Source organism: Ascaphus truei, chromosome 6, assembly GCF_040206685.1.
Source record: "Ascaphus truei isolate aAscTru1 chromosome 6, aAscTru1.hap1, whole genome shotgun sequence".
In the NCBI taxonomy this organism is placed as follows: Eukaryota; Metazoa; Chordata; class Amphibia; order Anura; family Ascaphidae; genus Ascaphus; species Ascaphus truei.
Window position 1 is genome coordinate 50,267,812 of NC_134488.1, and position 12,680 is coordinate 50,280,491.

General features: G+C 54.3%; 1 protein-coding gene across 2 annotated transcripts in view; it reads right to left on the reverse strand.

The window, feature by feature from the left end:
* LOC142497031 (uncharacterized) overlaps positions 1-12,680 on the reverse strand; it is a 166,419-nt gene that overhangs the window by 48,151 nt on the left and 105,588 nt on the right. The window contains exons 2-3 of one of the 2 annotated variants that reach the window (XM_075604258.1): positions 10,119-10,229; positions 9,888-9,939 (exon numbers count right to left, since the gene is read on the reverse strand). The exons of the other annotated variant lie outside the window; for it this stretch is intronic. The gene's annotated coding sequence lies outside the window, so the exon portion shown is untranslated. The remainder of the gene's footprint in view (positions 1-9,887; positions 9,940-10,118; positions 10,230-12,680) is intronic. 2 annotated transcript variants of the gene reach the window in all.

Here is a 12,680-nt window from a genome sequence, read left to right on the forward strand (position 1 = left end):
CAAGTGCTCGTAAGTGGAGGCCGCCGCCCAAACAGCCATCCACAGTGCAGCAAGTGATGCTCCCCAGGTGTTCCAAGCCTGGGGTGCAAGATTAAAAATGCCCGGGCTACTTTGCATCCGCCCTCTCAGGCCATGACCAGAGGACCAAGTGATGCAACTAGGGCCATCCTTCACAGGACAGACCCTGATCTTAGCCAAAAGGCCGAGAAGCGATATATATATATATATAAAAAGATCACTTGTGAGCACATTCATATGTCTTAGGCAGGTCGGCAACCCTCCACTTACGAGCACTTGATCAGCACAGATAATTTTGAGCTGTGACCCGGTCCAGAGGGAACACCTGGGTCTCACAGAACCCCGAGCTGTGACCCGGTCCAGAGAGAACACCTGGGTCTCACAGAACCCTGAGCTGTGACCCGGTCCAGAGGGAACACCTGGGTCTCACAGAACCCCGAGCTGTGACCCGGTCCAGAGGGAACACCTGGGTCTCACAGAACCCAGAGCTGTGACCCGGTCCAGAGGGAACACCTGGGTCTCACAGAACCCTGAGCTGTGACCCGGTCCAGAGGGAACACCTGGGTCTCACAGAACCTGAGCTGTGACCCGGTCCAGAGGGAACACCTGGGTCTCACAGAACCCAGAGCTGTGACCCGGTCCAGAGGGAACACCTGGGTCTCACAGAACCCTGAGCTGTGACCCGGTCCAGAGGGAACACCTGGGTCTCACAGAACCCTGAGCTGTGACCCGGTCCAGAGGGAACACCTGGGTCTCACAGAACCCTGAGCTGTGACCCGGTCCAGAGGGAACACCTGGGTCTCACAGAACCCCGAGCTGTGACCCGGTCCAGAGGGAACACCTGGGTCTCACAGAACCCCGAGCTGTGACCCGGTCCAGAGGGAACACCTGGGTCTCACAGAACCCTGAGCTGTGACCCGGTCCAGAGGGAACACCTGGGTCTCACAGAACCCTGAGCTGTGACCCGGTCCAGAGGGAACACCTGGGTCTCACAGAACCCCGAGCTGTGACCCGGTCCAGAGGGAACACCTGGGTCTCACAGAACCCCAAGCTGTGACCCAGTCCAGCAGTACAGAGGGAACACTTGGATCTCACAGAACCCGGAGACGGGCTCCGGCCGATCTGTGATAATAATAATGCTGATGATTGATAATATTATAAGCAAAATAGATTGGCGGATTTGGATCGTCTGGTTTCATTGGGACGCGGATTTCCGCAGATCATTATCAAAGGGGCCAATCCTAGCACTGACTGTCAGATTAATAATCTGCATGTCAGAATAATAATCCGTGTGTCAGAATAATAATCCGTGTGTCAGATTAATAATCTGCATGTCAGAATAATAATCCGTGTGTCAGTTTAATAATCTGCATGTCAGAATAATAATCCGTGTGTCAGATTAATAATCTGCATGTCAGAATAATAATCCGTGTGTCAGAATAATGACTGGATGTCTCTTCTGCAGGATGAGAAATATATATGTAATAAACCTCATGACCAGCAGGTGGCGCTATGCTCCTGTGCACTTAGTGTATGTATATATATATATATATGCAACTGTAAATATTCCTGTATATTCATTTGCTTTACTGTGGAGGGTTTTAGTCACTTTTTTTACCCACCATAACCTTAATAGTCGTGGTATATATATGCAAATACAACTATATGCTCATCTGCATGTCTTAGGCAGGTCTGCAACCCCGCCTTTCCCCATTATCACCCAGCATACAGCACTTCCACTGCAGCAAGGGATTCTGGGAAATGACATGCAAATGAGCACACAGTGTCACTTTTTGCCTCAAAAACCATTTTTAACATGGTTCCCTATAGGCTTAAGCTTGCTGCATGGTCACAGCTTTGAGCACAGCCAGGGTTAAGGTGCATACCCAGAAAACCACCCACAGACAGCTTTTTTTTTTTTTTTTTTTGTAGCCCTGGTGGTGAAAAAGTGTGGCTCAAAAACCGTGCTTGTGGTCAAGTGAGACCAGGTGCGCTCCACATGTGACAGTCTTCTCCGGAGAGTAGGCTAGTCCGGTTCCATGACGTCTTCCTCCGAAGAGTCCGACGTCCTTCTCGTTCCCTCCTAGTGCAGCAGGCGCCGCAGGAGGGTCCAAGTCTTTAGGGTTTTCAGCTTTCGCCTACTAACCCACCGTAGTCTTTTCCCGAAGGAGGGGTGACCACCGACCAGCACTTAGTCTTCTCGCTCTCCGAAGAAAGAAGGGTGACTATAACCCAACACCAACAAACAAAAAAAGTTCATAGTGCAAGTGCTCCTGTGCGCTGTGTGATGCAGTGCAGGAAGTGCTCTGACAGACGACACAAAAAAGTGTGCACGAGTGCACGCCCGGCCCTTTGCAAGGCCAGGCGGGTGAAAAAAATAGTTGGCTTGTCCCCTCAGCGGAAGGCAATAAGGGGGGCCAAGTGCGGGAAAAATAGGGGACGGTGCAAAATTATCTGTGCTGATCAAGTGCTCGTAAGTGGAGGCCGCCGCCCAAACAGCCATCCACAGTGCAGCAAGTGATGCTCCCCAGGTGTTCCAAGCCTGGGGTGCAAGATTAAAAATGCCCGGGCTACTTTGCATCCGCCCTCTCAGGCCATGACCAGAGGACCAAGTGATGCAACTAGGGCCATCCTTCACAGGACAGACCCTGATCTTAGCCAAAAGGCCGAGAAGCGATATATATATATATATAAAAAGATCACTTGTGAGCACATTCATATGTCTTAGGCAGGTCGGCAACCCTCCACTTACGAGCACTTGATCAGCACAGATAATTTTGAGCTGTGACCCGGTCCAGAGGGAACACCTGGGTCTCACAGAACCCCGAGCTGTGACCCGGTCCAGAGAGAACACCTGGGTCTCACAGAACCCTGAGCTGTGACCCGGTCCAGAGGGAACACCTGGGTCTCACAGAACCCCGAGCTGTGACCCGGTCCAGAGGGAACACCTGGGTCTCACAGAACCCTGAGCTGTGACCCGGTCCAGAGGGAACACCTGGGTCTCACAGAACCCTGAGCTGTGACCCGGTCCAGAGGGAACACCTGGGTCTCACAGAACCCCGAGCTGTGACCCGGTCCAGAGGGAACACCTGGGTCTCACAGAACCCCAAGCTGTGACCCAGTCCAGCAGTACAGAGGGAACACTTGGATCTCACAGAACCCGGAGACGGGCTCCGGCCGATCTGTGATAATAATAATGCTGATGATTGATAATATTATAAGCAAAATAGATTGGCGGATTTGGATCGTCTGGTTTCATTGGGACGCGGATTTCCGCAGATCATTATCAAAGGGGCCAATCCTAGCACTGACTGTCAGATTAATAATCTGCATGTCAGAATAATAATCCGTGTGTCAGAATAATAATCCGTGTGTCAGATTAATAATCTGCATGTCAGAATAATAATCCGTGTGTCAGTTTAATAATCTGCATGTCAGAATAATAATCCGTGTGTCAGATTAATAATCTGCATGTCAGAATAATAATCCGTGTGTCAGAATAATGACTGGATGTCTCTTCTGCAGGATGAGAAATATATATGTAATAAACCTCATGACCAGCAGGTGGCGCTATGCTCCTGTGCACTTAGTGTATGTATATATATATATATGCAACTGTAAATATTCCTGTATATTCATTTGCTTTACTGTGGAGGGTTTTAGTCACTTTTTTTACCCACCATAACCTTAATAGTCGTGGTATATATATGCAAATACAACTATATGCTCATCTGCATGTCTTAGGCAGGTCTGCAACCCCGCCTTTCCCCATTATCACCCAGCATACAGCACTTCCACTGCAGCAAGGGATTCTGGGAAATGACATGCAAATGAGCACACAGTGTCACTTTTTGCCTCAAAAACCATTTTTAACATGGTTCCCTATAGGCTTAAGCTTGCTGCATGGTCACAGCTTTGAGCACAGCCAGGGTTAAGGTGCATACCCAGAAAACCACCCACAGACAGCTTTTTTTTTTTTTTTTTTTGTAGCCCTGGTGGTGAAAAAGTGTGGCTCAAAAACCGTGCTTGTGGTCAAGTGAGACCAGGTGCGCTCCACATGTGACAGTCTTCTCCGGAGAGTAGGCTAGTCCGGTTCCATGACGTCTTCCTCCGAAGAGTCCGACGTCCTTCTCGTTCCCTCCTAGTGCAGCAGGCGCCGCAGGAGGGTCCAAGTCTTTAGGGTTTTCAGCTTTCGCCTACTAACCCACCGTAGTCTTTTCCCGAAGGAGGGGTGACCACCGACCAGCACTTAGTCTTCTCGCTCTCCGAAGAAAGAAGGGTGACTATAACCCAACACCAACAAACAAAAAAAGTTCATAGTGCAAGTGCTCCTGTGCGCTGTGTGATGCAGTGCAGGAAGTGCTCTGACAGACGACACAAAAAAGTGTGCACGAGTGCACGCCCGGCCCTTTGCAAGGCCAGGCGGGTGAAAAAAATAGTTGGCTTGTCCCCTCAGCGGAAGGCAATAAGGGGGGCCAAGTGCGGGAAAAATAGGGGACGGTGCAAAATTATCTGTGCTGATCAAGTGCTCGTAAGTGGAGGCCGCCGCCCAAACAGCCATCCACAGTGCAGCAAGTGATGCTCCCCAGGTGTTCCAAGCCTGGGGTGCAAGATTAAAAATGCCCGGGCTACTTTGCATCCGCCCTCTCAGGCCATGACCAGAGGACCAAGTGATGCAACTAGGGCCATCCTTCACAGGACAGACCCTGATCTTAGCCAAAAGGCCGAGAAGCGATATATATATATATATAAAAAGATCACTTGTGAGCACATTCATATGTCTTAGGCAGGTCGGCAACCCTACCTTTCACCATTAACACCCAACATGCAGCGCTTCCACTGCAACAAGGGATTCTGGGAAATGACATGCAAATGAGCACACGTGTCACCTTTTGTCTGAAAATCCATTGTTACATGGAGCCCATATTAGCTAACGCTTGCTATTCACACAGCTTTAAAGCACAGCATGGGAAGCAGATGCAAAGCCAGAGAAATGAAGAAGAGATTCTCCGGCCTCTCCCTCCCTGCGGCTCCGGCCTCTCCCTTCCTCTGGCTCCGGCCTTTCCCTCCCTGCGGCTCCGGCCTCTCCCTCCCTGCGGCTCCGGCCTTTCCCTCCCTTCTGCTTCGGCCTCTCCCTCCCTGCGGCTCCGGCCTTTCCCTCCCTGCGGCTCCGGCCTCTCCCTCCCTGCGGCTCCGGCCTCTCCCTCCCTGCAGCTCCGGCCTTTCCCTCCCTGCGGCTCCGGCCTTTCCCTCCCTGCGGCTCCGGCCTCTCCCTCCCTGCGGCTCCGGTCTCTCCTTCTCTGCGGCTCCGGCCTCTCCCTCCCTGCGGCTCCGGCCTCTCCCTCTCTGCAGCTCTGGCCTCTCCCTCCGTGTGGCCTCTCCCTCCCTGTGGCTCCGGCCTCTCCCTCCCTGCGGCTCAAGCCTGTCCCTACTTGCGGCTCCGGTCTCTCCCTCGCTCCAGCCACTCTCTCTCTGCGGCTCTGGCCTCTCCTTCCCTGCAGCTCCGGCCGGTCCTTCCCTGCGGCTCCGGCCTCTCCCTCCCTGCGGCTCCCTGCGGCTCCGGCCTGTCCCTCCCTGCGGCTCCGGCCGCTCTCTCGCTCCGGCCTCTCCCTCCCTGCGGCTCCGGCCGGTCCCTTCCTGCGGCTCCGGCCTCTCCCTCGCTCCAGCCACTCCCTCTCTGTGGCTCTGGCCTCTCCCTCTCTGTGGCCTCTCCCTCCCTATGGCCTCTCCCACCCTGCGGCTCCGGCCTCTCCCTCCCTGCGGCTCCGGCCTCTCCCTCCCTACGGCCTCTGCCTCCCTGCAGCTCCGGCCTCTCCCTCCCTACGGCTCCGGCCTGTCCCTCCCTGTGGCTCCGGCCTGTCCCTCCTTGCGGCCTCTCCCTCTCTGCGGCTCCAGCGACTCCCTCTCTACTGCTCCCTGCGGCTCCGACCTGTCCCTCCCTGCGGCTCCGGCCTCTCCCTGGCTCCGACCTCTCCCTGGTTCCGGCCTCTCCCTCCCTGCAGCTCCGGCCTCTCCCTCCCTGCGGCTCCGGCCTCTCCCTCCCTGCGGCTCAGGCCTGTCCCTCCCTGCAGCTCCGGTCTCTCCCTCGCTCCAGCCACTCTCTCTCTGTGGCTCTGGCCTCTCCTTCCCTGCGGCTCCGGCCTCTCCCTCCCTGCAGCTCCGGCCTGTCCCTCCCTGCGGCTCCAGCCTCTCCCTCGCTCCGGTCACTCCCTCCCTGCGGCTCTGGCCTCTCCCTCCCTGTGGCCTCTCCTTCCCTGCGGCTCCGGCCTCTCCCTCCCTACTGCCTCTCCCTCCCTGTGGCTCCGGCCTCTCCCTCCCTACGGCTCCCTGTGGCTCAGCCTATCCCTCCCTGCGGCTCCGGCCTCTCCCTTACCTCTGGCCTCTCCCTACCTGCGGCTCCGGCCTCTCCCTCCCTACGGCCTCTCCCTCTCTGCAGCTCTAGCCTCTCCCTCGCTGCATCTCCGGCCTCCCCGTTACGCACTGAATCAGACCGTGTAACAATTAAGACGCCCCGTGTCCCTGTTTGCCTGTTAATTGCATTCCATTATTCTCCTCTCTTCGTCCGTTTCCGTTTTGTGCTTTTGACAGCGTCCGCGATTATGGCAATAATGGGCTTACACAGGGTAATAGGCTTATGCCAGACATTATTTATGTCAAGGACAAGCAATTAAGCCATGCCTGGCACATAATAATTAGATTTGTGCTGATGAGCTCATCTGTAATGTGTTTACTTCAGATTAGAAGCTTATTTCAGGATCCCCCCTTCTCCCTCCCCCCTCCCCTGCCACCGGTGGGATCCACCCTGTGACAGTTATACCCATTACTCATGTATCATGTAGCTGTCTGGGCACTCACTGATACAATTCGGTTACTGTCTGATTCTCAGAGAGGGATAGAAAAGAAAGCAAAATAATGCATTGTAGTTGATTCGAGTCTGTCCCTCCCCCCGCAGGGTGACACCGTGACAGAGAGATCCTCCCCCCGCAGGGTGACACCGTGACACAGAGAGATCCTCCCCCACAGGGTGACACCGTGACACAGACAGACCCCCCCCCCCCCGCAGGGTGACACCGTGACACAGAGATCCTCCCCTCGCAGGGTGACACCGTGACACAGAGAGATCCTCCCCCGCAGGGTGACACCGTGAGACTGAGAGATCCTCCCCCCACAGGGTGACACAGTCAGAAGGGAGCTATGAGTCTGTCCCTCCCCCCGCAGAGCTATGAATCTGTCCCTCCCCCCCCCCCACAGGGTGACACAGTGACACAAACAGAAGGGAGCTATGAGTCTGTCCCTCCCCCCGCAGGGTGATACAGACAGAAGGGAGCTATGAGTCTGTCCCTCCCCCCGCAGGGTGACACAGACAGAAGTGAGCTATGAGTCTGTCCCTCCCCCCACAGGGTGACACAGACAGAAGTCAGCTATGAGTCTGTCCCTCCCCCCACAGGGTGACACAGACAGAAGGGAGCTATGAATCTGTCCCTTCCCCCGCAGGGTGACACAGTGACACAGACAGAAGGGAGCTATGAGTCTGTCCCTCCCCCCGCAGGGTGACACAGACAGAAGGGAGCTATGAATCTGTCCCTCCCCCCCCCCCCACAGGGTGACACAGTGACACAAACAGAAGGGAGCTATGAGTCTGTCCCTCCCCCCGCAGGGTGATACAGCAGAAGGGAGCTATGAGTCTGTCCCTCCCCCCGCAGGGTGACACAGACAGAAGTGAGCTATGAGTCTGTCCCTCCCCCCACAGGGTGACACAGACAGAAGGGAGCTATGAATCTGTCCCTTCCCCCGCAGGGTGACACAGTGACACAGACAGAAGGGAGCAATGAGTCTGTCCCTCCCCCCGCAGGGTGACACAGTGACACAGACAGAAGGGAGCTATGAGTCTGTCCCTTCCCCCGCAGGGTGACACAGTGACACAGACAGAAGGGAGCTATGTGTCTGTCCCTCCCCCCGCAGGGTGACACAGACAGAAGGGAGCTATGAGTCTGTCCCTCCCCCCACAGGGTAACACAGACAGAAGGGAGCTATGAGTCTGTCCCTCCCCCCGCAGGGTGACACAGACAGAAGGGAGCTATGAGTCTGCACCCCTGATATAGAGGACCAGAAAGAGAACTTACAGAATCTATTAGACCCGAGGATCCCTCTTGGGATTCAGGATCCCGTCTGGGTGACTTTCCGTGGGCGTCTTTATGTAAGAGCAAATGTAAAATATAAAAACATAGCGGATAGGAACTGCCCCCGAGGTTCCTGTGCTGGGATCTTGGAGACGATGGAGCACCTCCTCCTGGAGTGCCCCTACACAGTGGAGATGTGGGAGGACATGGCCGCCTCATTACGGATGCCAGATTTAAAGGGTCAAAACTATGGTGATATAGTGTACGGTGTGTTTAGGGATCACTTGCAGGGTTACAGCGGTAGCACAGGGGTGTTAATCAATGCACTTGTGAAATACAGGCTGTGAATCACCGCAGTCTTCTCCCCACAGAGCGGGATCTCGTGCCTGTAACCTGTGCAGGGGAACAGGTTATAGAGCAGGTAAAGAAAATAAAGCAGGGGGAGAGAGACAGGTGGGATACAAAGTCCTAGGGGAGGAGGCGCATGCGCAACGCCGAGGTGGATGGTAGCCTAAAGTTTGGGTTCCGTCCCCACCGGCATTAAAAAAATTATCTAAAGCGGCGAATAAATATCGCAAAGCCGACAGCAACGGCAAAATCAAACACAGGAACATCCCGAGATGTCAGCACGGGCCAGGGCCAAAAGGGGGGCCCCGTTACCAGCGGATTATTTCAATAGATCGGAGATGGCTAAGGCGGGATGCTCAGAGTCACGGAACGCGGGCGCCGACTCTGAAAGTGAGCGCTCCGAAGGAAGCAACATACCCGGAGATAAAGACCCGGTCACAAGAAGTGACTTGAAAGAATTTTGGAGGGAAATGAAGACACAAGGAACTCTGGGATTTACATAAAGACATACACGGCTTGGGGGAAAGAACGAATGTCCTGGAGACTAAAATGGAGGACACTAATAAAACAGTAAATAAGAACACCAAGACCACGGCTTACCTGCAGGCCAAGATTGTGGAGCTGGGGGACAAACTGGAGGACGTGGAGAACAGGGAAAGGAGGAACAATTTCCGAGTGAGAGGGGTACCGGATATGGCCAGACGGAGGAGCCTGGTCGCGGTGACCAGGGCCCTAAGGGAAAAGGACATCAGATACAGGTGGCTGTTCCCCTTCGGCCTCCTGGTCCTGAGGTATGGAGCTGCCTTCACATTAGGGCTGGGACCCGCTGCGCCCGGCGGCGCAGGCGGCCGCGTGAGCGTTCCCCACCAGCAGGGGAATCTTCCCGAGCCGGTCCCAGTCCCCCCTCAATGACGGCTCACTACGTACTGTGACGCGTCAGCCGGCAGGGGATTCAAGAAAATTGTGATCCTGAGCGGTGACGCATCCCGTGGTGCGCTGATGAGCCAATCAGGGGCAGGGGCGGGAGCGGGAGCTGTCATCAGGCAGCTTCCTACTCAAGGTAGTGTGTGTGTGTGTTGTGGCAGAAGGGGGAGGGAGCTGCTTACCTTTACAGCAGCCCGCAGCAGCTCCCTCCTGCAGCCCGATGCCGTGGAGGGAGGGAGGGAGGGGGGGAGGGAGTAGCGGGTCCCTCCGCTCAAGCCACGCTCCCCCCCCTCCCACTCCCGCCCACCTCCCGCTCCGGCTCCCTACAGACCGCATATCGCGGTCTGTGTCTGTCAGCGCCCCGCCTGTCTGCGCGCTGACTGAGGGAGCGGGGCCTTAGCCTTAAAGCATGCAGACGAAAGCAACACATTCTTAAAGAAATTGGGCCTATCAGTGGCCTCCGCTGGGTCCCCTCACCTCACTCCTGATGAGGATCCAGCCCCTGCGATGGCCTGGAGGCGAATGGGAGCTGGTGGGAGGGAAAGGAGAGAAAAATCAGCTTAATTGATTTCAATTAAGTCCAATGTAGCTCTTAAAAGGAACCAGACTGGTTCTGCAGTTCCAGTTTTTTCAGTTAACAGTCTTCCCTAGGCTTGAACAGTTCTCCCTCTAGTGGCTATTGGAGGGAAAGAACAGCGGCCATCTTACCACATTCCGGAGAGGAGTGAAAGGGACGGGAAGCGCCATCCAGCAAGCAGACGACGCAGATGCACAGCTGGGCCTCGCAGCTACTGGGCAGGACCACCCGCAGCAGAGCCCCTAGAAAAGAAGGAAGAGAGTGAAAGGACGGTAGAGACGGTGCAGAGTGGAAGAGGGCCTGATGGCCCAACCGCATCCCCGATCCGCTACGCACCCACAAGAGCTAAGGGGCACCCAATATGAGGGGCTAGTGTAGCGTGCATACACATAGCCATTAGCACACTTAGTCCAGATGCAGCGGCTAAATCCATTCCAGGGTTGGGAACCTGAACACACACACACACAGGATCACGAATACCACGAGTGACACAGTGGGCAATCTCAGCCCCAACAGGGGGTGACAAAGGGGTCAAGGGAGGAAAGGGGCGGTTAGCGCTGGGGCATAATAATTAATATTGCTTACATTGGGAGGTCCGCAGGATAAAAGGTGGGGGAGGAGGCTAAGATGAAGTGATACGTGGCCGCAAGGGTGCCCCATGGGGGTCCGGCTTGGATACCCAGTGCGGTACCTCAGGGTTGATAGCGGGCCCGCGATGGGGGGAGGGAGGCGGAGAAAGTTAAGAATGAATGTTCTTAGTTGCCTAGGGGGGCCGGAAGGGAAGATAAACAGAGGCAAGTGGCCAATTAGGTGGTCAAAGGATACGCGGGGACAGCAGCTGAGATGGAAGAGATGAAGCGGTCTGTGGGGGGGGAGCGGTAGGGGACTCCCCCATGTAAGGTGCCGGGCCCTGCTGAGGCCCCTCCACACAACCCCATTGGCATACACACAAGGAAGCAGGCGAGTAAGGGAGATAAGAGATCCCAAGAGCAGAAGGAGCGGAAGAGACGGAGGGGGGGATGCAGGGAGAGGTGGATACGTAGCTCCCGCCCCCCCCCCCCCGAGTAGGAGTGGGTCCGGTTCGGTGAAGTGAGAGGGGTGGTGGGGAGGGAGGGGAGGTGCAGTCCCTGAGCGATGTGGTTCTATTCTGATGGCCGAGCTGGAGGGGAGAGAACAAGGTTATATATAGATAAGCAGAGAGGATGAGTTACACACCCCATGTTAGGGAGTTCACACTTTAACTTGCTCAGGTTCAGGTAGCAACATTGGTATATAATTCTTATGGTAATAAATAAAAGGGGGGGGGGAGGGTTTAGATGAACGCCGCTTTGTGATTATGTTGACAATCAAATGTTAAATGTATAATAGTTGCCGGAGGCAGGACCACCTCGACGGCTCCTAACGTGCTACATGGCCGTTATCCATGGGCACGTACAAGTCCCAGGGAAGTATTGGTACCGATGGTATCGGTGCCTGTGCTTGGACTCACCCCCCGGGTAGAGGGACAGAGGCGGGGAATACCCTGCACCTGTCCCGTCGGGTTCTTTTGTTACCCCCTCCCCCCTTTCCTCCTACCTACCCTTAGTGTCTGCTCTCTCCCCGGCCGGGGGCCCGAATGACCACGGGGCGGTGTGGACGAATTGGGAAAACTGCTCGTCAAGTACGATACAAGGTAAGCGACAATGTCCGTTAACATAATCTCATACAATGCCAAAGGCCTGAATAGCCCTAATAAACGCCGGGTAGCATTGGCGGATTACAAAAAGAAACAGGCGGACATAGTGCTGATCCAAGAGACTCATTTTAGACAAACAGTGCTCCTACATTTATTGCTAAACATTTTAGGCAATTCTTCTTAGCTTCGGCCACAGTGAAAAAGAGAGGGGTTGCAATACTGATCCACAATAACTCCCCTTTTATAGTGGAGACAGTCAAGAAAGACAAGGAGGGGAGGTTCTTGATTCTAGTGGGCTCGGTACTGGAACCACCCCTGACAGTAGCCAATGTGTATGCCCCTTGTGACCAGGACCCAGGATTTTTCACCAATTGTTTTCAGACACGGAGTAACATAGCTAAAGGGAATACAATAGTAGCTGGGGACTTCAACATCGCAATAGACTTGAACGTAGACAGATCAGGTTCACATAGACCCAATAATAAGGGGGCATGGACGGCATTAACCAAGGGTCTGCAGATAAACAAACATAGATATTTGGAGAGAACTTCACCCGACCGAAAGGGATTATACCTTCTATTCCCACCCCAACACGTACAGCAGAATCGATTACTTCTTTATCTCTAGTAGACTGGTCCCCAAGGCCTCCCGGGCAGCGATCCATGACATTTCATGGTCGGACCATGCACCGATTGAGCTAAGGTGCGATCAAATTCCCCTAGGCAGACCGGGAGCAAATTGGAAACTTAATGAGTCAATCCTGAAAATCCCAGAAATCCACCAATCTATAGGAGAAGAGATTGCCCAAATTTTTAAGATAAATAATGGCAGTGTAAATTCTTACTCTACTCTCTGGAAAGCCCATAAGGCAACAATGAGAGGCACTTTAATCAGCATTGCAGCTAGACACAAGAGAGAAAGAAACGCTAAAATAACGAAGCTGTAAGCTAAAGTGTCTCGCGGACTGCCATAAGCAAAGCACTAATCCGCAGATCTTAAAAGAACTGAAAGACATTAA